The following is a 25,587-nucleotide window of genomic DNA, read 5'->3' on the forward strand; positions in this document are numbered from 1 at the left end:
GTAAAGGGTTCTCTTGCCCCGTAACAAAGATTATTGTAAGGGTTTGATCTCTACCCATTGTATTGAAGGAGAATCAATAGTGGAATACTCTCTTGAGGCCAAGAGAGGAGTGGACGTAGACTTGCAAAGTCGAACCACTATAAAATACTTGTCTTGTGGTTGATTGTATTGTTTAATTTCATTTGAATTTTCAATTTACCTGTATTTCCGCACAAACCGAAAAATTGGGACAATCCACTAGTTGCAACCTAATCACCCCCCCTCTAGGTTGCACCAACATATAACAATAGTTATCAAGCAACAATAGGCATGGCTCCATTTAAAGCTTTGTATGGTAACACTTGTAGGACGCCTTTGTATTGGACTGAGACCGGTGAAAGAAGAGTCTTGGGTCCTGAAATGATTGAAGCTACAAGTGCGATGGTTGACATGATTAGAGAAATGATCAAGTTTGCCCAGTCTAGATAGAAATCTTATGCCGACAAGAGAATAACCGATTTAGAATTTCCAATTGGAGAGAAAGTTTTCCTCAAAGTATCACCTATGAAAGGGGTGACGAGATTCAATGTGAAAGGAAAGCTTAGCCCTCGTTTCATTGGACCTTATGAGATTTTGGAAAAGGTTGGACCTGTTGCATACCGTTTGGCCTTGCCCCCATCTCTTGCTGGAGTTCATAATGTGTTTCATGTTTCGATGCTTCGAAATTACATAGAGAACTCGAAACACATACTACAACAAGCTCCTAAAGGACTTAGTGCCAATCTTTCTTATGATGTAGGACCAGCCAAGATCCTAGACAAAAAGGACAAGCAATTGCGGAATCGCACCATCCCTTTGGTGAAGATTCAGTGGAAAAATCTCACACCGGAAGAAGCTTCATGGGAAAAAGAAGAAGATAGGAAGGAGAAGTTTCCTCATCTTTAAGGGGGGGAGAATGTGAAATCCAACCCTATCCTAACCTTGACCTGACCCAGATCCCTTGTTGTTTGTACGTCCGAAGACCCAGAGTAGTGGAAGAAGACACTTTTGGGCCCTCATTGTGAAATCCCACCTAATTCTAACCTTGTTGCTATGCCAAATGCATGCCTACCATATAAATTGTTCAATTTATTCTCTGTCATATGAGTTGCCTAATTTTGTTTAATAGAAGTTTACCTCAAAGCTAATCTTTTCTCCCTTCTATTTCTTTTTGTGCCTTCTATTTTCCCTTTGATGAGAGGGTGATCTTAAGACATTCCCATGATTGATTCTTCTATACTTGTTCTTCTACAGTGGATCTCCATACAGTCTATAACCTTGTAAATTCTCCACATGATGATTTCGAAGAGAAATCATGTGTGATCTTCATGATTTGTTATTCCTTCTAATTGTTTCAGGACTTCAAGCTTTTCATCTGCTGTTCTTCAATCAAAGATTAGTAAATCTCCCATACGTTGTATTGATCTACTCTTACTATGTCTTATTCTTTGTGATTGAGACTATGAAGAAGATGCTGCATCCTTGCAACCATCTCTTCTACTATCTCCTTTCATTCTTAAAGTTTTATGATCTTCATATTGGTCTTCGCCATGATCCTTGTGAAGTCTTCATGAAGCCAAGATCATACTCTCGATTTAATTTCAAAGCAAGTTAGATTTATTCCTTGTTTCCTTACAAAAGACTTGTTATTTGTTTTCCGTTTATTTTGGGAGAAGAAAGTCAAGGTAAAAGCGATGTATCTCCATCTCTTTCGAAAGCCTAGTACTCTCCCAATTTCGAGGACGAAATTATTTTAAGGGGGGGAGAATGTGAAATCCAGCCCAAACCTAGCCCGGGGCACCCTATTTATTTTGGGTGAAGAAATACTTGTTTAATATTAGACCTTGACGTTAGACCGTGATTTCTGTGTTTTTATCTTTGAAAGCCTTAGGAGGTTATGTCCGACCTTTTCCTTAGTGTAGATCCATGTCCCGAAATGATGGAAGTTGTCCTTGTGGGCCCTCTTTATGGAAGACATGGTGTTTGACCCGAAGTGGGGAAATAGAGACTTGTGAACCCTTTTGATTAATGATTTGGTGTCAGAGCCAAAGCCCTTGGACATTGTCGATGATGCTCCTCACTTGAGAGCATTGTCAGTGTTAGTTTTGAATCTGCAGCCTGAAGAAGGTAAGCTTAGTTGGTGGATCTAATGAACTCCCATGCCTGATACGAAGGTATTTTCCAAAACTGGACTTCTTGATGGACTTGTAGAAGAAAACCTCACTCGATTTGACCCTGTTTAGCTCTCTGAATCCTTTTCCGAAGTTGCTGAACTATGTTTGCCAATCCTGCCTGCGCATCGATGAAGATTGAATTATTTAAAGTACCTAACGAGCTCCAATTCTTGATCTGAAGGTATTTCTGGAAACTAGACTTCTTGATTGACTTGTAGGAGAAAACCCCGCTCGATTTGACCTTGTATAGCCTCCCGAATCCACTCTTGAAATTGCTGTCATGTCTTGGTCGACTGACAGTCAACTAGCCAGTCGACCAAGAGTAATGGAATTCTAATATTCACTAAATCACTTCCAATTTTGCCCCTACCTTTTTGGAACTCGTGAATGAGGACCTAAACTAAGCTTTGGCACTCCAGAGAACGAGGTTGGACACTCTCTTGGCCTTTTCTTGGTGTTTTTGAAGATCTTTGACTCCAATCATTTGTGTTGCACCTTAATCATCAACTCAAGGTATGATTTCTTCTATTCTTCTTCTAATCTATTCATTTTCTATCAATTGATGATCTTGAAACCATGGCTGAAGTGCTGCAACCTTGCAAACACTTAACCATGAGTTTCCCCCTTTCAATTCCTTGATCCTTCCCCACTCATGCTATGTTATGATTCAAATGAGATTAATTGCACTCCATCATTTTGATTCTATTCAATTTAACCTATTTTGATTCAAATATGATATGTAGATGCATGTTAAGCTTAGACTATAATGAAATTAAGATTCTAACTTGATTCTTAAAACTCATTTGATTGATTCCCATCATCCTTTACAACTTCTATCAATTCCAATTTAATTATTGTTAAGTATCATATAGAACCTAAGATTTCGATTTGGGCATTTTTGATTGAACCGTTGGATCATCATGAAAATTAGTGTGCAGTATCCTCTTACTGCTATAAACATGCCCTCCAAATTTTGTGTCGATCGGAGCAACGGAAGGTCAATTTCGGACCAAGTCTTCTTTTCTGCCCCTGGTTAACAAGTCTTGGTCGACTGCTTGGTCGACTGACAGTCGACCAAGCTAGTCAACCAAGAGATGGTAACACCCCTGTACTCGGCCAAATTGATCCGTTTGACCTCCGATTCGATTGCTTTCTTCTCTGATGTTACTTGTATGTTGTCTAGGGTACAAACACTGACTTTTGGGCTATTCTAAATGATCTTTGGGATTAGTTTCGACTCGATTAAGGTAAGGATGGTTATCTCCAAAAACACATAGGCTATGAACTTATGTTTTGGTGTTTATACTTAGTGAACATAGTCTCTTAATTGCTTTTGAATATTATAGGACTGCTATACATGTTTTAGAACTGTAGTAATGCGATTTCATACTCTCTTGTTATAATGAATTATCATTCTTGTACTTGTACATATGATGGATCAGTTTGATGTTATGATTTAACTTTTATCATGATGATGTATCAAATGTATGAGATATGATGGATTTGGGTATGTGATTGCCTAGGTATAACTTGGGATTGGGGAGTGTCCTATTGACGCTTCTGTCCTTGGGCATCGGAGGGAATAGTATGGGATGTTCTCCGAAGGTGCCCATCGACACTTTCCCGGGTTATTGGATGACATAGATAGGATTGTCTAGTTGTATGGCTAGGATTATCCTTGTCGTATCAGACCCGAATCGGAAGGGCATTGAGACCGAACGACCCGTGGTAGGGTATGGTTTGATGGGCGCTCAAGACCGGTAACCACCCTGTGAGAGGACATAAACCATATTGCGGATACCTGAAATGGGCCATTTATTGGTAAGGTTGCAAATAGTTAGACTTGGGCTCACGGGCGCTCAAGACCAGTAACCAACCCATGAGAGGATGTGAGAGCTTCCCATTTACTATTTTTGGATGACCAATAGGGTTGATGAGTCCGTAATCCGGGATTACGCTAACTCTAGTGTGAAGGATACCAGAAAGGATCGCCGGGGGCGAGGAATGGACGTATCTGGATCTCACATGATATGACTGAGTAGATGACTTGCATTGGGCTAGGCTTTACCTTGACATGCGCCAATACTTAGACCAAATGGTGATGTGAGAGAGCGGTGACCGAAACCCCAGCCAAAGTTATCCGGAAGGTTTCAGGACCCAATTCCCATCGGCTTGAGTGATTGAGACCTACCCAAAGAAGTATGGTGCTATGACTTAAAGCATGTCTACCTTAGAGACCAGCATTCATAGAGTTAGAACCATACTTGCATCATGTGTTTCATATCATATTGCATCATGTTATGGCTTGTATCATATGGCTTATGTATTATGGAATGACTACCTTGCTGAGTTCTTTTGAACTCACTCCTTTTTGCAACATATTTTGTTAGACTTTTCTGCAGGTACAACTACTGTTGATTGTGATGGTCAACTCTCTGAAGACCAAGTTGGTGACTCGTACCACACTGGTGGCGGTGACACGTTGATAAAGACTAGCAGTTCGAGACTGATATTTGTTAGGAGCAGATTCGGCCTGGCTTAGTTTCTTATGATTTTGTTATTTAGGAAACATTGTATAAGCTAGAAGAAACTGTAATTTAGTTGCTTACCTTTTCTTGCACTTCTTTTGAGAACTAGTTGTAACCTGCACCTTATCTCGATCTACCTTCCGTTGTTATTATAGAATGGGTTTCCACCTCATTTCACATTTTGATTAATTATTTTATTAGTATCTTTCCGCACTCTGATGCTCTTTATGATTCTTCTGAGATTCTTCCTAGACTTTTATTATTAAGATATTTGAAAATTTTGATTTGTTCTTGCTTTTGATTAAATTATTGTGCTAAATGGATACGATTGTTCCTAAACTTGATCTTTTGGGCTGTGGATCACTCCACCGAGTAATCCAGATAGGGTACCCTTAGGGTGGATGTGACACTCATAATTGAAGATTTGGTGTATGACTCAAATCCTATGGATATTGACAGTGATGCCCCTTACTTGGATACACTGTCAGTGTTCAGTGAGAAACTACACAAAGAAAGGGGGAAGCTTAGTTGAAGTACGTGATGCGCTTCCGATCTCATTCCGAAGGTATTTCTCTAATCAAGACTTGTTGATTGAGTTGTAGGAGAAAACCAAATCAATTTGGATCAGTCTGGCCTTCCATTTCCCTATCTGAAGTTGTTGTTCAGGCTTGGTCGACTGGCCCAGTCGACCAGCAGATTATTAAATGCAAAAATCACAAAATTCTTGATTAGTTTAAGCCTAGTTACTGGGACATCATGAATAGAACCCTATTCTAATCATTGGGGCTTCAGAGAACGAGGAGTGACCTTCCCAAAGCCATTCCTTGAAGTTGGTGAAAATCCTTGGTCTCAATCATTGCATTCCATCTCCATTGCTTCCTCAAGGTATGATTTCTCTCTCTCATCCTCTATTCTACTCATTCCTCTACTCTTTCCTGCTATTGAGACCACGCTAAAGTGCTGCAACCTTGCAAACACTTGGTCATGTGTTTCCCCTTTCGTTTCCATTGTTTTCCTTCCATTCATGCTATGCTATGCTTCCATTTCAATGACTAGCATTGCATTTCCCTGATTCCTTTCATTTAAACTTATTCTTTGATCTAAACTGATGTGTAGATGTATGCTAGGTCTGATTTACTATTGGTTTATGATTCTAATCTAGTTCTTATCACTTCCTTAGCTAATTCCCATCATTCCTTGCCATTGCAACAATTTCCAATTCAATTCTTGATGTTTAGCATATAGAGCATAGGGTTTCAATTTGGGTATTCCTAATTGGACCATTAGATCATGTTAATACTTGTTGTATAGTGTCCTTATACTGTTACAATCATTCCCTCCAAGTTTCGGATAGATCTGAGCCCCGGAAGATCGGTTTTGGGCCAAATTCACTATTCATCCCGTTACTGTTCATCTTGGTTGACTGCTTGGTCGACTGAGTCAGCCAACCAGCCAGTCGACCAGATGAGGACAGCAACTCTATACTTGCTCGTTTTTCTCCGTTTGATCTCCGATTTGATTGTTTCCTTTTCTAGTGTTGCATATATGTTGTCTAGGGTTCAAGCACTAAGTTGGGGACTATTCTAAGTGGTACTTGCTATTATTTTCGATTCGATTAAGGTAAGGAAGGTTATACCCATATGGCATAGACTATGTGATTAATACACTGATGTTAACAATTTAGTAGGCTCAGCTTATTAATTGTATTTAGACATTATATGACTACTATAGTTACCTTGTAACAATAGCAACATGTTTATATATTCTTGTATATCATGTCTATTTAATTCTTGTTTTTACTTATACACTTGATCATGCGATGTTATGATATGTCTTTCAAAAAGGTGATGTATTATGTATGTGTGATATGATGAACTGAGAATGTAATTGGATAAGTATGATTTGGGATTGAGGAATGTCCTACTGACATTTCTATCCTTGGGCATCAGAGGGAATAGTATGGGATGTTCTCTGAAAGTGTCCATCGACACTTTCCCGAATTATTGGATGACATATAAAGGACTTGTCTATATGTATGGCTAGGATGTCCCTGTTGTATTAGACCCGAATCGGAAGGGTATTGAGACCGAATGACCAGTGGTAGTTGTCACATCCCGCCCTAATCCACTCAGGGGGTACCCTATCTGGAATACTCAGGGAAATGATCTATAGTCCCGCCGATCAAGTTTTGCAACGATCATAGTCACTTAGCACAATAATATAATCAAAAGCAAAAACAATTCTTTGTATTCAAAATATTTAATAATAAAAGTCAATAAAGGATCTCAAAAGGATCACAAGAAACATCAGAGTGCGGAAATTATACAAATAGGACAAATAGTCAAAGTGTGAAAAGGAGAGGGAAAACCCATCCTATAATAATAGCGGAAGGTAAATCGACTAAAATAAGGGTTACAACTGGTTCCCAACATGAGAAGGGAAGAAACTAAACTGCGGTCTCAACGAATTAACTAAAAGGTTAAAAGGGGAGTGAGACGATATCCCATCCCTAACACATAAGTGCAAAACCGAACTGCTCTAGATAAGTCCCAATCTCGGACTACTAGTCTTTATCAACTTGTTCACCTTAACCAGTGTGGTACGAGTCATCAACTTGGTCTTCAGAGTGTTGACCATCATAGTTAACAGTAGTAGTACCTGCAATAGAGTCTAACAGAAGATGTTGCAAAAAGGAGTGAGTTCAAAAGAACTCAGCAAGGAAGTTATTCCATAAAACATAAGCCATATGACACAAACCACAACATGATGCAATATGATATGAAACACATGATGCAAGTATGATTCTAACTCTATGAATTCTAGTCTCTAAGGTAGACATGCTTTAAGTCATAGCACCATACTTCTTTAGATAAGTCTCAGTCACTCAATCACCAGGGGGAATTGTGTAAAATCCAGCCCTATCCTAACCCTGACCCTAACCCGGATCCATTGTTGTGTATTGGTCCGAAGACCTGAAGCAGTGGTAGAAGAGACTTGTGGACCCTTTTGATTGATAATTATGAGTCGGAGTCCGATCCCATGGACATTGACGATGATACCCCTTACTTGAGTACATTGTCGGTGTTTGGCGAGAATCTGTGCATCGAAGGAGAGTGATTTAGTTGAAGTACCTAATGGACTCCTGTGCTCAATCTGAAGGTATTTACCAAAACTAGACTTCTTGATTTAATTGTAGAAGAAAACCCCATTAAATTTGACCATGTATAGCCTTCCAAATCCCTTCCCAAAGTTGCTGAACTAATCCTGATTTTCTGTTGAATTCTAGTTTGGTCGATGCCATTGACCAAAGTTTCCCTTGACAGACAAGTTAATGATTCTTTAAAATATTCCCTATTCTATTTATACTAGCCTCGTGTGTGGAGCCCTATTGCAATCATTATCACTCCTGAGAACGTGAGGAGAGCTTCCCAAAGCACCTCCTAGGCATTTGTGAAGAAGATTCCACCCAAATCATTGCTAATCGTTGTTCCTTGTCTCCATCAACAACTACAAGGTATGATTCATCACTTCCACTCTCTATTCTATTCTTTTCTATCCCTCTTTTGCTGTTGAGACCTTGGAGATGGTGTTGTAACCTTGCAACCATCACTCCAAGTGTCCACTGTTGCTTAACCCATGATCCTCTCACCTGCCCATTGATGCTATGCTCTCATTTCAAACCTTGCATATGCATTCTTTGATTTTCTTCTTAACTTCATACCTTCTTGTACAAAACTGAGATATATAGTATGCTATGTACATGTTTATCACTAGCAAATGTCCTAATCAAATTCCTATAAGTTCCCTTTGCTAATGCATGCCTTTTCAATGTCAATGCAATCAATTTCAATCCATGCTATGATGCTTGTCTCTTAAACTTAATAACTCAATTTGGGGCTTTTTATTTAGACCATTGGATTATGTTAATTCCTTGATTTGTAGTGTCCTCATACTATTCTTAAGCATCCCTCCAAGTTCCGGATCGATCCGAACCCCGAAAGACCAATTTCAGACCAAAATCCCCAAAACCCATTTTGCAACCTTGAAGATAATTTTGGTCAATCCTCTTTGGTCGATGCTATTGACCAAGACCATCGACCAAACTAGTTGCTGACAGCAACGTTAGCCAGTTTTGACCTGTTAGACATCCGATCTTCCTGATTTCTTCTCTAACTTCATATTTATGTTTGTTTAAGGTCTTAACACTACCTTTGGATCATTCCTTGGTAATTCTTGATTCGTCATCAACTCAACCTAAGGAAAGGATGGTTATCTCCATAAACATATAGGCTATGAACTCATGTTTTAATGCTTATACTTAGAGAACATAGTTTCTTAATTCCTTTTGAATATTATAGGACTGCTATACATGTTTTAGGACAGTATTATTGTGATTTCATATACTCTTGTCATAATGATTTATTATTCTTGTTACTTGTATATATGATGGATCATTTAAATGTTATGATTTAACTTTTATCATGATGATGTATCAAATGTATGAGATATGATGGACTTGAGTATGTGATTGCCTAGGTATGACTAGGGATTGGGGAGTGTCCTATTGACACTTCTGTCCTTGGGCATCGGAGGGAATAGTATGGGATGTTCTCCGAAGGTGCCTATCGACACTTTTCCGGGTTATTGGATGACATACATAGGATTGTCTAGTTGTGTGGCTAGGATTGTCCTTGTCATGTCAGACCCGAATCGGAAGGGTATTGAGATTGAACGACCCATGGTAGTGTATGGTTTGATGGGCACTCTAGACCGGTAACCAACCCGGGGAAGGACATAAACCATGCTACGGATACCCGAAAGGGGCCATTTATTGGTAGGATTGCAAATAGCTAGACTTGGGCTTACGGGCGCTCGAAGATCGGTGGGTCATATCCGTGAGAGGACGTGAGAGCTTCCCGTCTACTATTTGTGGATGACCAATAGGGTTGATGAGTCCTGTGGGTAATATTCATGACTCTAGTGTGAAGGATACCGGAAAGGATCCCGGGATGGGAGAAATGGACGTATCCGGATCTGACTTGATACGACTGAGTAGATGACTTGCATTGGGCTAGGCTTTACCTTTACATGCGCCAATACTTAGACCAAATGGTAATGTGAGAGAGCGGTGACCAAAACCCCAACCATGGATTTGTCCGAGAGGGATGCAGGACCCAATTCCCCCAGGTATTGAGTGATTGAGACTTACCTAAACAAGTATGGTGCTATGGCTTAAAGCATGTCTACCATAGAGACTAGCATTCATAGTGTTAGACTCATATTTGCATCATATGTCTCATAGCACATTGCATTATGTAATGATTTGTATTTATATGATTTTGGATTATGAAATAACTGTCTTGCTGAGTTCTTTTGAACTCATTCTTTTTGTGCAAATGTTGTTAGATTTTTCCGCAGGTATTGAAGACTCTGATGGCTCATTCTACGAGATGGACTTTGATCCCTCATACTACCCTCCAGGTAATAGCTACGGTGAAGATCAAAGTTATGGTGCCGAAGAGGATTATTCTGCGTACCAGGGTTAGCCCCACTTTGGTGAGGGAGTGGCCGTGCTGGGCTTTCTTCATCCACACCTATGAGGAGACGATCATTAGGATAGAAGAAACCTTTTCTTAGTGCCCCATTTCCCTGGATTATTGTTAAACATTTGGATATGTAATTAACTTTCTTTGAGTTACTGTTTAAACATGGGATTGTAACTTAACCTGATTTTCTACTTTTCCGCTGCCATTAAGATAATGACTTTCACTCATTTTCTCAGCCTTATGATTACACATATACACTCGGTATCATTTATTTCCGCACTCTGATTATTGATCTTATCTTATTAATGATATCAGTTATTTATTGCCTTTGCATTGATTATTATTGTTCATGATTATGTTATCGTGTATGTGGGAGGCATGGTCCCTCGATGCTTGATCATCGGACTGTGGATCACATTCCCGGGTATGCCAGATAGGGTACTGGCTGGGTGGATGTGACAAATTGGGTGCTGCATCCCTCTCGGACAATCCATGGCAGGGGTTTCGGTCACCGCTCTCTCACATCACCATTTGGTCTAAGTATTGGAGCATGTCAAGGTAAAGCCTAGCCCAATGCAAGTCATCTACTTAGTCATATCATGTCAGATCCAGATACGTCCATTCCTCCCATCCTGGGATCCTTTCCGGTATCCTTCACACTAGAGTCACGGATATTACCCACCGGACTCATCAACCCTATTGGTCATCCACAAATAGTAGACGGGAAGCTCTCACGTCCCCTCACGGATATGACCCACTGATCCTCAAGCGCCCGTGAGCCCAAGTCTATCCATTTGCAACCCTACCAATAAATGACCTCTCACGGATCATTTCACCGGTCTTGAGTGCCCACAAATCCCCACTGCTACCACGGGTCATTCGGTCTCAATGCCCTTCCGATTCGGGTCTGATACGATAGGGACGTCCTAACAAAACAACTAGATAATCCTATGTATGTCATCCAATAACCCAAAAAAGTGTCGACAGGCATCTTCGGAGAACATCCCATACTATTCCCTCTGATGCCCAAGGACAGAAGCGTCAATAGGACACTCCCCAATCCCAAGTTATACCTAAGCAATCACATACTCAAGTCCATCATATCACATACATTTGATACATCATAATGATAGAAGTTAAATCATGACATCAAAATGATCCATCATATATACAAGTAGCAAGAATAATAAATCATTATGACAAGAGTATATGAAATCACAATACTACTGTTCTAAAACATGTATAGCAGTCCTATGACATTCAAAAGCAATTAAGAGGCTATGTTCACTAAGTATGAGCATTAAGACATAAGTATATAGCCTATGTATTTATGGCGATAACCATCCTTACCTTAAGTTGAGTCGATGACGATCCAAGAGTCACAGAGGAATGATCCAATAGTAGTGTTAAGACCCTAAACAAACATAAATAAGAGATTAGAGAAGAAATTGGGAAGATCAGAGGTCGAACGGGTCAAAGCGGAGCAAGGTTGCTGTCAGCAACATGTTTGGTCGATGCCCTTTGGTTGATGGGATCGACCAAAGATGATCGACCAAAAGTGGTTTCGGACAACAAGTTGGATTTTGGTGATTTGGTATGAAATCAGTCTTCCGGGGCTCAGATCGATCCGGAACTTGGAGGGATGATTAATAACAATGTAAGAACACTACCTAGCAAGTATTATCATAATCCAATGGTCCAAATGAAAACCCCCAAATTGAGGTCCTACGTTCTATAGACAAGAATCCTAGCATTCATGCGAAATTGATGTAATTGGAAGGGAAGCTAAAGAATTAGTTTGGGAATGGGTTAGGAACAAGATTACAATCATTTGCAAGCCAGAAATTAGACTAATCATACTCCACATCTCAGTCTAGTATAGGAAATCAAGTTGCTAAGCAAGGAATCCTGGTAATGCATATGCAAGGATCAAGATGCAAGTGAGGCATAGCAAGAATGATGGAAAAGCAAGTATAAATGGGAAGGGACATTAATGGTAAGGTGTTTGCAAGGCTGCAGCACCTTGGCCATGGTCTCATCAGTAAAAAGAAGAAGCGAAGTGGGTAGGATAGAGAGCAAGAGAGAGAATCATACCTTAGAAGATAATAATGGAGTCAAGAGGACAATGATTGCAATGATTGGGGGCAAGAATCCTTCAGAAATACCAAGAGAGTGCCTTGGGAAGCTCCACTCTCGTTCTCAGTGGTCTAAATGAGTGTAATAGGGCTCAACACACGAGGCTAATATATATATATGAGAGAATATTCCAAAAGCATCTTTTACTCGAATCTGGGCAACTTTGGTCGATGCTCTTTGGTTGATGGCATCGACCAAAGAGGATCGACCAAAATAGGTTTCAGCAGAAAATCCAGAAATAGTTCAGCAACTTCGGACAAGGATTCAGATGGCTATACGGGGTCAAATTGAGTGGGGTTTTCTCCTACAAGTCCATCAAGAAGTCTAGTTTCAGGAAATGTCTTTAGATCATGCACAAGAGTTCATTAGTTATTCCAACTAATTAACCCCTCTTCGGTGCACAGATTCTCAGTAAACACCGAAAATATACCCAAGTAAGGGGTATCATCGTCAATGTCCATGGGTTTTGGGTCAAACTCCATGTCTTCCATAAAGAGGGCCCACAATGACTTCTTCCTTCACTTCGAGACATTGGATCTACTCTAAGGAAAAGGTCAGACATAACCTCCTAAAGCTTTCAAAGATAAAAACACTGAAATCACAGTCTAACATTAAGGTCTAACATTGAACACGCCTTTCTTTAACCCAACACAAATAGAATGTCCTGATTAGGTTTGGGCTGGATTTCACAGTAGTGGTATGGTTTGATGGGCACTCAAGATCGGTAACCAACCCGTGAGAGGACATAAATCATATTACGGATACTTGAAAGGGGCCATTATTGGTAGGGTTGCAAATAGCTAGACTTGGGCTCACGGGCACTCGAGACCGGTGAGTCATATCAATGAGAGGACGTGAGAGCTTCCCGTCTACTATTTGTGGATGACCAATGGGGTTGATGAGTCCGGTGAGTAATATCCATGACTCTAGTGTGAAGGATACCGGAAAGGATCGACCGGGGCAAGGAATGGAAGTATCTGGATCTGACATGATATGACTGAGTAGATGACATGCATTGGGCTAGGCTTTACCGTGACATGCGGCAATACTTATACCAACGGTGATGTGAGAGAGTGGGAACCTAAACTGTGAAACCCAGCCCTAACCTTGACCCGGAAACCTTGTTATTTGTAGGTCCGATGACCCGAAGTAAAGTACGAAGTCAGCTTTGGGCCATCCCAGTAGAGGACTTGGTGTTTGGCTTTGAATCCATGAAGGTTGATGATGAGGTTCTATTTATGGAAACAGAATCCTGATGAAGATCTAATTAGTTGATGGACTTGGAGTGCTCTCTATCTTGGTTTGAAGGCATTTATACCTACTAGGTAAGTCACTTGACTTGTGTGCAAAACCCCTTTAGGTTTGGATTTGATCTGGGCCTTCAATTCCCTGTTTTGGCCTTGCGCTTGGTCGACCGCATTGGTCGATGGGCCGATCGACCAATCCACTCGACCAATGGGTGTTGTCTTTGGCAATTAGGTTGATTCTTGCTCTATTTAAGTCTAACCTCGAGTCCACTTCGTATTTGCTGCCTCCAAACCCTCTCGGAACGAACCAAAGACCTCTGCAAGTCATCTCTCTTGCATCCTTGGAGTTTTCTTGGCGGATCTTCGTCGGAACTCTTCTTTTTGCATCAAAAGGTATGTCTACTCTCTCTTCTTCTCCTCCATCTTTGTTTTTCTTTCCTTTTTGAGTTGAGACAGTAGAAGAGATGCTGCATCCTCTGTTGCAAACATCTCTGAACATGTTCTCATGATCATCCTAAGGAGTTAAGGCTAGAACAATGATCTTAACCATGATCATTGCAAGCTTTTGAAGGATTCATGATCAAACCATGATTTAATCTCTGTTAATTTCCTAATCTGAATTCGATCTCTTTGGATCTTCTTTCATTGATCATGTTAGTGGTTAATGGTTGTGTTTTCTTCCTATGATCCATAATCCATAGAATTCTAGTTGTTCTCTTCTACCTTACTATGTGTTCTTCATGATGCATGATAGTTACATATATGGTAGGTTTTATTTCCTTATTTAGATTTATGCTTCTAAGCCTTATTCCATGAAGACCTATGCATGTTTTCATGTTTTCATTACCGAAAGCAATGATCCATCCTCCTATAGTTCTTGTCCTTGTTTTCTATTTCAAAATTCATCAAGATCCATGTTTGATTTATTTATGGTAACTTTTTGTTTCCTAATTTGGATCTTGATACCTTGATTTGATTAGTGTTTTGAGGTCCCCTATATGCTAGAATACTACTGATGTAGTCTACCCCTTGATTAGTACCCTTTTGAACCACCAAATTCGGATTTCATATCTCAAAACTCTGATTTTATAAGCTATCGTCATCTGCATTGGTCGACTGATTGGTCGACTGGACCACTCGACCAATCCACTCGACCAATGAGTACAGCAACTCGCAATTGGTCTGTTTCGGATGTTTTGATATCTTTTCTGTTAGGGATCTTTCCTAATATGTTGTATATACTTGTTTAGGACCTTCTTCTCAAGTTTGCCAAGATCTTACTTGATTTCTTAGGATTCTTTGCGAGTTATAAAAGGTAAGGATGGTTATTTCCTTAATTACATAGATAGCATGAATCTAGTTTCTATATTTGAATATCATTAATATGTTTCCTAAATTAGATTCTTACAATGATATACTACTGTTGCATAACTTTGATTACAGTAGCATTACTTATTCATATTGAATTGATTCATGTATGATTTACTTACCAATGTTATACAAGTGATTGTAATACTGATTTCTTTCCATATATGTAGTTACCATATATGTGATGATATGAATTGATGCATGTGTATGCTTACGTATGGTTTGGAAAGGAGAGGTGTCCTTTTGACACTTCTGTCCTTGGACTACTACGGGAATATTATGGGATGTTTCCGGAGATGCCCTCTGGACACCTTCCTAAACTGTTGGATGACATATCTAGGATTTGTCTAGTAGTGTTTGGCTAGGATGTCCTGTTATGTCGGACCCTAATCGGAGGGGTATTGAGACCGAACGACCCGTGGTAGCAATGGGGATTCATGGGCGCTCAAGACCGGTAACCAACCCGTGAGAGGACAGGAATCACATTGTGGGGGCCATTTATTGGTAGGGTTGCATATGGTTAGACTTGGGCTCACGGGCGCTTAAGACCGGTAACCAACCCGTGAGAGGACGTGAGAGCTTCCCGTTTACCATATGTGGATGATCAATAGGGTTGATGAGTCCGTAGTCCGAGTTGGTCGGTGCCATAGGATACGCCGACTCTAGTGTGAAGGATACCGGAAAGGATCGTCGGGGACGAGGAATGGAAGTATCTCGGATCCGACTTGATGTAACCAAGTAGAAGACTTGCATTTGGCTAGGTTTTACCCCGACATGCGCCAAGACTTATACCAAATGGTTGTGAGAGAGTGTGTTGACTTAACCCCCGCCAAGGTTTGTCCCGAGGGATGAAGGACCCATTACCAAACGGCTGCTCAAGACCGGTGAAATGATCCGTGAGAGAATCCAAGATATCTTAAATGGTTGAGGATGTGAGTGGACTTTCCTAAAGAAGTACGGTGCTATGACTTAAAGCATGTCTGCCAATAGAGACCAGCATACATAGAGTTAGATTCATTCATTCATTGATTGTCTCATATCATATTACATTTATGATTGTTCTGGAATCCTGCCATTTATGTTATTATGGATTTTAACTGCCTTACTGAGTTTCTTTGAAACTCATTCCTTTATTGTACAATGTTGTTAGACTATCCTGCAGGTACTGAGTATTATGACGGTTCCTATGAGGAAGCGCAAGGCGAAGAGACATATCTCCAGGAAGGTGATTGCGGTTACCACAATTACTCTGAAGATCCCACGGGTGGTTATGCTCCGTACGATGCTTAGCCCGACCATTGAGTGGAAGCGTCCTTGTGCTATATATGAGATCTACACCTACAAGGATGTCGTCTACAAAGTGGAGAACAATTTAGTTACCCAATGTACTTGCTACTGGGATTAGCTTTTATCTAGTTTATTCTTTAGAGCTACTTTTCCGCTGGATGTAAAGTGGGATTTTTGCTTCACTTTACTTATCTGTTTGATACTCTGATTATGTCTATTATTCCGATTCGTTTATGATTCATTCTTTCATTATTGGATCTATGATTTATCTTCCGCACTCATGTTATGATTGTTCATGATTATGTTATTGTTTATGTGGGAGGTTGATCACTCGATACCTGATCTTCGGGCTGTGGATCACACTCTCGGGTATGCCGGATAGGGTACCGGCCGGGGGGGGGGGGGGGGGGGGGGGGGGGGGGGGGGGGGGGGGGCGGAAACAAAAAAAAAAAAAAAAGAAAAAAGGCGAGAGTGGGGGAAAGAAACTTCTACAGTGAGGGGAAAAAAAGAAAAAAAAAAAAAAGAAATTAAAAATGGGGGGGGGAGGAAAAAAAAAAAAAAAAAAAAAAAAAAAAAAATTAAAAAAAAAAAAAAAAAAAAGGAAAAAAAAAAAGAAAAAAAAAAAAAAAAAAAAAAAAAAAAAAAAAAAAAAAAAAAAAAAAAAAAAAAAAAAAAAAAAAAAAAAAAAAAAAAAAAAAAAATGGAAAATCCTAAGGTACGGTCTATCTAGGTGATCTACTCGATCTCTATATGCTCCGAACTCCTCTCGCTAGCTGAGTCACCCGATGCTCTATCCTATCCGTCGTGACTCCATCCTCTCGTACATCTGCTCCCCGTCCGACCTCCATCCTCTCTAGCATGGAAGTCATCGACCTCATCCGTGCACCAAGATCTGAAGTCTCCGGAACCGCATGTGAAGGGCCGCCGCCTCGAAGTGTGATGAAGGAAACTCGTGATGCATGTGCTCAGCCTCGCGCATATCTCAGATCATCTCCGGCCCGAACATCACTATCGGGACCGATATCCTCTCCTCCATCCTCCGATCCCCGATCCTCATCCCTCGATTCATCATCATCCTCACCCTCCGGACCAGGAGATCTCTCTAACCGATGTAGTCTCATCCGTCGGATGGTCCGAGTCCCAATGGGGTATCCCCGTGATCTAGTGTCCATCGGAGTATCCTCGAAACTCACCCCGAAATGCCCGAAGATCAAAGTCGAAGCCTCCCATAGCAAAGGTTCCGCATGCTAGGCCGCAGAACTAAGTCCAAGCATGACCTGCTGAATGATGTAGGAGAGATCGATCTCGAAGCCCATGTAGATGCGGTAGATGACCAAGGCCTCCATCACCGTGACCCGATGGTGATGTCCGGCTTTCGGCATGATGTTTCGGCCGACTATGCGACCGATAATACGTGCAGAGCCCGTCATCCGTCCGCTAGTCCATGGTGTGTAGCATCGACGGCTATCCCATAGCGTAGAGCATATCTCGCGGAGCTCGTACGGCATCAAATGGCTGTCCGGATCTGCTCCTGCGGTATCCACACACACCGCTGTGGATAGTAAGGAACCTGCAAGATCTCGGCCGTTGTCCGGGTAGAGAAGCGAATCCGAGTCTGAAGGACCCTGCTCCCTAAGGACAAGTCCGAGTGGATGTCCCCGGCCCCGAGCCTCCTCGTGTAAGTAAGGTTGCTGAAGAACAACCTCACTAGCTCCGGGTATACCGGCAAATCCTCGGTGAAGAGGTGAGTCCACCGTAAAGTGTCGAACCTCTGCCGGATCCTGAAGGCTCCGAGCTGGGCGTAAGTGAAGTAGACGCCCCATCTCGATGTTACAATAGCTGAAGTAGGCCTCGTACAGAAACTCGGCCCGAGGTGTGTCAAATAGGTCCGGTCTCCTAACCTCCTCTCTGGGCTCGAAAGGAACCCGACCTCGCCCCCTGAGAGCACCTACGATGCGACCTCGACCTCTACCTCCTCCTCGTCCTCCCCTCTCGCATGATGTATCTGTGGAAGAGACAAGAGACATTTCCAATTAGTGCTATTTCAAGATTTGAGCCAAAAGGGTATTTTCGTAATTTTTCGGAAAATTTCAAATTTGGGGGAAATTTGATTTGAACATACTAGCATGTGCACAATACTTGGAATTTCATGTCTATGAAGTTTGTTTGATGAAAATCGATCGAAAACTTGGATTAAAGCGAAAAATTCAGCAAGAAGAAATTTGGGGATTTTGCAATTTAGGTCAAAATTGGATTTTTGAAAAGTTGAAATTGGTTAAATCAAATTGTATGGACCTATCTACAATGTCATCTTGAGCATGTAGCATTTGATCTCGTGCGAAAATTTCAAGCGGTTTGAGAGAAAACGAAATTTTTCTAAAGATATCGATTTCGGTATAAAACTTTGCGAGATGAGCACCAAATGTGTTAAACCTTGTTGTCTATGCATGTCATTGTGTTTAAAACCTAGGGAATATGTTTCTAAGCATTCCTAAGCATGATTTCTAGCATTGGATACAAGTAAAGCATGGTTTTATTGAAATGCAAGCATGAGAAGATAAAAATGGAAGGAAGATTGAGAGGTTTACCTTGTTTGTGAAGATGGTGTGTTGTGGTGTTGTTGTTGAAGCACTAAATCACCTCAAGAACACTTGTGGGAACTCTTGGATATTTTCCCTAGAGCTCTCTCACCTTTGGAAGAAGTTAGAATGAGGTTGGAATGTGGAAATGAGGCTTATAATGCGAATTTTCGCATTCTGTCTTCATTGGTCGACTGATTGGTCGACTGGGTCACTCGACCAACCACTCGACCAATGGTCATGGTGACCTCATTTGCTGTTGAATTTTGGAAAATGTGATTTTTGCCTTATGGAATATTGTTTGATGACTATATGGATATATTTGAGCATGATTTAAGTTTTCAAATCATTTGGACTTGTGGTTTATGTTGAATCTTCGAAATTCGGTATTTTGATGTTCTCGGTTTTTGCGGAATGGTTACTCCCGAGAAGTGGGCGTGGTGAATCCAGTGGTCATGGAGGTGGTGAAGTACCTCGGGGAGGTGGTGAAGTACCTCATGGAGGTGGTGAGATACCAAATGCTGATCGGGTACTCATGAGATCCCCGGTGCCCCGAATGTTGGAAGTTTCAGAGATATTGCCAATATTATGGGCAATATGATGCAGCAGCAAGCAGCTCAGTTCAACCAGATGTTGGTGGGTTTCATGACTCGCATAATGAGACCCGGGCTGGTGCTAATGTGAATCCTCATGCCGCAGTCCCGAATGCGGGAGGTTTAGCTGAACTCCTCATACTCGCCTGATGGAGAGTTTTCTCAAGATGCAAGTACCCACTTTTACCGGAGTTACCAAGGACCCCTTGTTTCCTAACAAGTGGCTTCGTGAGTTGGAGAAGGCTTTCCGACATCTGCAATGTTCGGAAGCTCGTAAGATTTTGTTCTTGAGCAGAAGTTGCAACAAGAAGCCGATGCATGGTGGATCTCCACTCGTCCGGTTTTGGAAGGTTTGCATGCAGGAGTTGTAACTTGGGAGTTATTCAAAGAGGCTTTTTGTATGAATTACTTTCCCGAGGCGGTGAAGGATGCAAAGGAAGCTGAGTTTATGATTCCGACTCAAGGAACTTTGTCTGTGTTGGAGTACCAACAGAAGTTCGAGGAGCTTCATTTCTTTGCTCCAGACTCTTTGAAGGAAGACCTCGCCAAAGCAAAGAAGTTCTTCAAAGGATCGCGCCCGCCATTAAAGCTTATCTCACAGCCCAGCCTATAGTGAGCTATGCTCAAGTGGTGCGGAACTCGAAGAAGTTGGAAGAAACAGAGAAGGAAAGTGCTCGTGTGCAAAAGCCTTGGCAGTCAAGGAATTCTGGTTTGGTGGATCGCAATGACCGTCGTTATGTGAGACCTACACCCTACCCCACTCCTACCTTCGGGCTAAGAGTGTAGGTCGAACACGGGTTTTCAGCAGCCCGGCCGCTTTAAACAAGTATGGCGGAAACCGACCACCAGCAAATGCAAGTGCAAGTGCAAGTGCAAGTGCAAGGCCTTTTGTTCGGAAGTCCTCTCGTTGCAGCCACCCTCGTTGGATCCAAGCAATCCCGTTTGCTTCTACCGCAAGCAAGCTGGTCATTTTGCTCGTGCTCTGTCCGAAGCGGCCCGCCCAAAGAGCCGCCCCAGTGGTGAAGAGTGCTCCCGCTCCTCCCTCTCGGTAGAGTTTTCAGGATTTCCAAGATCGAGCAGGATCCAAGCCATGATGTGATTATAGTGTACATTGTTAGTCGCTTCTATTTCGCATTTGTCTTATTTGATACGGGTGCATCTCATTCGTTCATGTCATCTCGCATTCATCAAGAAGACTAACCTAATCCCCGAGAAGTTGTCTAGTTGTTTATTGATTAGTACACCTACTGGGTCCTCGTTGTGAAACTAGATAAGGGGTTATCTAAATGTCCCGTGTTGATTGGTGAGAAGAACTTGGAAGCCAATTTTGTGATTCTTGACATGAAGGATTTCGATGTTATTTTGGGAATTGATTGGTTGACAGCCCACAAAGCCGTGTTCCTTTGTTCCTCAAAGAAGATTCAGGCCCATATTTGTGGAAGTCCGGTCTTTGAATTTCAAGGTGAAAAGAGAAGGGTTTGTAAGAAGGTGCTGTCTCGTGACCGATGCAAGTCTATGCCCTAGTGGATGATGCTTCATCCGAAGGCAAGGGTATAGTGGAGAAAAGAGTCGACGAAGTCGAGTTGTTCTGCGACTTTGTTGATGTCTTCCCCCGATGATCTATCGAGAGTGCCTCCGGACAGAGATGTCGAATTCTCTATTGATCTCGTCCCCGGTGCCGCTCCCGTATCTAAAGCTCCGTATAGGATGGCTCCTACCGAGTTGAAAGAATTGCAAAATCAGTTGAATGAGCTCATTGATAGAGGTTTCGGACAGCCTAGTGTGTCACCTTGGGGAGCTCCGGTCTTGTTCGTCAAGAAGAAAGACGGTAGTATGCGCTTGTGCATCGACTACCGTGAGTTGAATAAGTTGACTATCAAGAATAGATATCCGCTGCCCGTAATCGATGATCTCTTCGATCGCTTGAAGGGTGCGGTTGTGTTCTCGAAGATTGACTTAAGGTCCGGATATCACCAATTGAAAGTGAAGTCTAGTGATATCTTCAAGACAGCTTTCCGAACGCGGTATGGTCACTATGAGTTTAGAGTCATGCCGTTCGGATTGACCAATGCTCCTGCGGTGTTCATGGACCTCATGAACCGAGTATTTCATGATGTGCTTGATAAGTTTGTGATTGTTTTCATTGATGACATCTTGATCTATTCGAAGAGCGAAGAAGAGCATGCGAGTCATCTAAGTTTCACTTTGCAAAGGTTGCGGGAAAAGAAGTTGTTTGCTAAGTTTAGCAAGTGTGATTTCTCGGCTTAAGAGAGTGGTTTTCCTTGGTCATGTAGTTTCAGCCGAAGGTATTCGTGTCGATCCCGAAAAGGTCCAAGCTGTGGCTGATTGGGAGAGACCGAAGTCAAGAACGGAAATAAGAAGTTTTCTTGGATTGGCGGGTTACTACCGAAGGTTTATTGAGAACTTTTCTCGGTTGGCTGCTCCTATGACTAAGTTGACCAGAAAGAAGAGAAGTTTGTTTGGTCCGACGCCTGTGAGAAGAATTTCCAAGAGTTGAAAGATAGATTGACAAGTGCCCCGGTTTTGACTATACCCGATAGTTCCGGTGGTATGACAGTTTATACCGATGCGTCAAAGATTGGTTTGGGTTGTGTACCGATGCAACATGGCAAGGTCGTAGCCTATGCTTCTCGGCAATTGGAAGGATTATGAGCGGAATTACCCCACTCACGATCTAGAACTTGCCGCCGTTGTCTTTGCTTTGAAGATTTGGAGACATTATCTTTACGGTGAGAAGATTGCCATTTTCACGGATCATAAGAGTTTGAAATATTTCTTTACCCAAAAGGAGTTGAACATGAGACAAAGGAGATGGTTGGAACTAGTCTCCGATTATGATTGTGATATTCAAGATCATCCCGGGAAAGCAAATGTTGTTGCCGATGCTCTTAGTAGGAAGAACCGGAAGAAGACTTTGGATTTGAATGCTTTGAGTTTACCATTGTGGTCTTCTATTGAGAGTTTTGATTTGGAAATCGTCCCCGAGAATTCTCGATTTTATTCTTTTCGCCATGACGGCAAGATCCTGGTCTTAGAGATAAGATTGTTGCTCACAGAGTCCGATCAAGAGTTTTTGACCAAAGTTGAGAAGATTTCTTCGAATCCCGAGTCGGACCCCGACTTTGGTATATCCATGGATGGTGCTTTGTTGTTTAGAGGAAGACTGTGTGTGCCTCGCAAACGATGAAGTTAAGAAAGAAATATTGAAGGGAAGCACACCAGTCATCCTTCCGGTACACCCGGGAAGCACCAAGATGTACAAGGACTTGAAGGAACATTTTTGGTGGATTGGTCTGAAGGCGGATGTTGATGATTTTGTTGCCAAGTGTGAGACTTGCCAACGTGTGAAAGCCGTTCGACAACCTCCATCTGGATTACTTCAACCCCTTCCTATTCCTAGTTGGAAGTGGGAAGATATCTCCATGGACTTTGTGACTAGCTTGCCTCGGACAAGTAAAGGCAATGACACCGTGTGGGTGATTGTTGATAGGTTGACCAAATCAGCCCATTTCATTCCTATGAAGATCACTCATACTGGATAAGCTAGCCAGGCTTTATGTGGATAATGTGGTTCGTCCGCATGGTGTGCCTTTGAGTATTGTCTCGGATCGTGATCCTAGGTTCACCTCAAGGTTTTGGAATAGTTTGGTAAGGCCTTGGGAACCCAATTGAACTTGAGTACAGCTCATCATCCACAGCTCGATGGACAATCCGAGCGGACAATTCGGACATTGGAAGACATGCTCAGATCTTGTGTGGTGGATATGGGTGGTAATTGGGATGAACACCTAGCTTTGGTTGAGTTTGCCTATAACAACAGGTTATCAAGCCACAATAGGCATGGCTCCATTCAAGGCTTTGTATGGTAGTACTTGTAGGACACCTTTGTACTTGGCCCGAGACGGTGAAAGAAAAGTCTTAGGTCCCGAGATGATTGAAGCTACAAGTGCTATGGTTGATATGATAAGAGAAAGGATTAAGTCCCTGGGCCGAGCGAAATCTTATGCTGTAAGAGAAGGACGATTTGGAATTTCAAGTTGGAGAGAAAGTCTTTCTGAAGGTCTCACCAATGAAGGGTGTGATGAGATTCAATGTTAAGGGAAAGCTTAGCCCTCGTTACATTGGACCTTTCGAGATTTTGGAAAAGGTTGGACCCGTTGCGTATCGATTAGCATTACCTCCGTCTCTTGCTGGTGTGCACAATGTGTTTCATATTTCGATGTCGAAAATACATAGAGAATCCGGAACACATTTTGCAGCAAGCACCGAAGGACTTAGTGCGGGTTTGACCTATGATGAAGAACCGGCCGAAATCCGGATAGGAAGGGAGGGCGGAATGGGCTCCTTTGTGAGAATGAAAAACCAACCCCCAAAAAACTTGGGGAGAAGAAGAAATAAGGAGAAGATCCCCACCCCTTTGACGTTAATTTGGGGGAAAATTTTTTGGAATAAAGAGCCAACCCCCGAAAATTTTGTAGGTCCGATGACCCGAAGTAAAGTAAGAAGTCAGCTTTGGGCCATCCCGAGAGGACTTGGTGTCCGGCTTTGAATCCATGAAGGTTGATGATGAGGTTCTATTTATGGAAACAGAATCCCGATGAAGATCTAATTAGTTGATGGACTTGGAGTGCTCTCTATCTTGGTTTGAAGGCATTTATACCTACTAGGTAAGTCACTTGACTTGTGTGCAAAACCCCTTTAGGTTTGGATTTGATCCGGGCCTTCATTCCCTGTTTTGGCCTTGTTATCAGCATTGGTCGATTGATTGGTCGACGGCCGATCGACCAATCCACTCGACCAATGGGTGCTGTCTTTGGCAATTAGGTTGATTCTTGCTCTATTTAAGTCTAACCTCGAGTCCACTTACGTATTTGCTGCCTCCAAACCCTCCGGAACAGAACCAAAGACCTCTCGCAAGTCATCTCTCTTGCATCCTTGGAGTTTTCTTGGCGGATCTTCGTGGAACTCTTCTTTTTGCATCAAAAGGTATGTCTACTCTCTTTCTTCTCCTCCATCTTAGTTTTTCTTTCCTTTTTGAGTTGAGAGCGTGAAGAGATGCTGCATCCTACGTTGCAAACATCTTCGAACATGTTCTCATGATCATCCTTAGGAGTTAAGGCTAGAACAATGATCTTAACCATGATCAGTTGAAGCTTTGAAGGATTCATGATCAAACCATGATTTAATCTCATTCGTTAATTTCCTAATCGGAATTTTGGATCTTCCTTTTTGTTTTTTTGCTTGGTTTATGGTTGTGTTTTTTTGTTTTGTTTCCTATTATCTATAATTATCGTTGTTGTTCTTTTTTTTTCCATTTGTTTTGTTTTGTTCTTGATGGTTGATTATATTGTAGGTTGTAGTTGTTTTTTTATATTTTTGTTTATGTTTCTTATCCTATTTTTATTTTTGCAGCCCTTTTTTTTTTTTTTTATTTTTGAATCATTGTTCCATTCTCCTCTCTTTTTGTCCTTGTTTTCTATTTCGCATTCATCAAGATCCATGTTTGATTTATTTATGGTAACTTTTTGTTTCCTAATTTGGATCTTGATACCTTGATTTGATTAGTGTTTTGAGGTCCCCCTATATGCTAGAATACTACTGATGTAGTCTACCCCTTGATTAGTACCCTTTTGAACCACCAAATTCGGATTTCATATCTCAAAACTCTGATTTTATAAGCCTCTTATCTGGGTAGTGGTGATTGGTGTTGGACCACCTCGACCAATCCACTGCGACCAATGAGTACTGGCAACTCCCAGTGGTCACATTTGAATGTTTTGATATCTTTACGGTAGGGATCTTTCCTAATATGTTGTATATACTTGTTTGAGACCTTCTTCTCAAGTTTGCCAAGATCTTACTTAGTTTCTTAGGATTCTTTGCGAGTTATAAAAGGTAAGGATGGTTATTTCCTTAATTACATAGATAGCATGAATCTAGTTTCTATGTTGAATATCATTAATATGTTTACTAAATTAGATTCTTACAATGATATACTACTTGTTGCATAACTTTGATTACGGTAACGTACTTATTCATATTGAATTGATTCATGTATAATTTACTTACCAATGTTATACAAGTGATTGT

The sequence above is a fragment of the Hakea prostrata genome, chromosome 3, assembly GCF_041222555.1.
Source record: "Hakea prostrata isolate BN-2017 chromosome 3, UWA_Hpros_2, whole genome shotgun sequence".
Taxonomy (NCBI): Eukaryota; Viridiplantae; Streptophyta; class Magnoliopsida; order Proteales; family Proteaceae; genus Hakea; species Hakea prostrata.